The sequence below is a fragment of the Citrus clementina genome, unplaced genomic scaffold (assembly GCF_000493195.1).
Source record: "Citrus clementina cultivar Clemenules unplaced genomic scaffold, Citrus_clementina_v1.0 scaffold_5, whole genome shotgun sequence".
Lineage (NCBI taxonomy): Eukaryota > Viridiplantae > Streptophyta > Magnoliopsida > Sapindales > Rutaceae > Citrus > Citrus x clementina.
Genome location: NW_006262201.1, coordinates 41,108,433 through 41,109,537, shown reverse-complemented (window position 1 = coordinate 41,109,537; position 1,105 = coordinate 41,108,433).

The window sequence follows — 1,105 nt, the reverse complement described above, 5'->3', positions numbered from 1 at the left end:
GAATGTGGCAATTGGTGGTGGGATTACCGTTTCTTCAAGTGCAGATCTTAGTAATGGGGGTGTGGGGGGGGGGAGGAATGATTGATTGAAATAAAAATTAATAAAAAGTTTAAAATATAAAAGATTGGCCATACTTACGTAACTCAAAAGATTGAGCTAGTTCAGATTATGATGTTATTGTCAAAGTTCATTAATTAGAAAACTTTACTTTCTCATAAAAAAAGAAGAAGAAGAAGATTGAGCTAGCTTTCAAGGATGGACTTGATGCCGGCATATTAAAGATGAAAATTTATATTTATTATGGAATGAACTCTGAAGTTAAAGTTTGTTAGTAGGATGTGTTGTTCATAACTTAAACTCATATTGAACAAGAATTTACATGGGTGATTGGTGGTTAAGTACGTTGAGGAGAGGTAAGAAGTAAAAAATGAATTAAAACTTTACCCACGAACCCCTACCTTTTAAACAATAGAAAAGGGTGGGAAGAAGATTATTATGAAGTGAATGAAAATGCATTATTAGGGAGTTAAAATGAAAAACTTTTTCAACACCATGGGTAAGCAAGAAAATATCACCTATGGCCATGCAAAACAAGAGAAAGAGATGGTCCATGCGCTGTAGAAAAGAGTTGTCATGTAGTGTTAATGTATGAAACTCAAACGAAGTTATCAGAGGGAGGCAGAGGCAGGGGCAGAGGAGGTATTGTATTGTATTGTAAATCAGTAAATGAATGTGTGGGCACTTCCGTAAGAAAAATATCTCTGGCAACCTGCGCTTGCACACAAGCACTGTCTAATGTCCAATGTCTTTACCTTTCCGTGATGCACTCGAAGGCCTTTTTATTCGTCTCAGTCTCCTCCTCTCCACGTTTTTGCTTTGGTACTTGTTTGTTTCACTGTCCACTGTTCATTTATTTTTCTGGTGCACGACAGCTTCACGGCCAGTAGAATTTCCAAAGCAACAGAATCCTTAACAGGACTCACTCTCCCCTTTTTTTTACCTCTCTCTCTCTGTCTTTCTTTTCTTTCTTTTCTTTTTTTTCTTTTTTTTTCCTTTTCACAAGTATAATCAAAATCCGGGTAATTTTAAAAACCTCCCCTGAGAT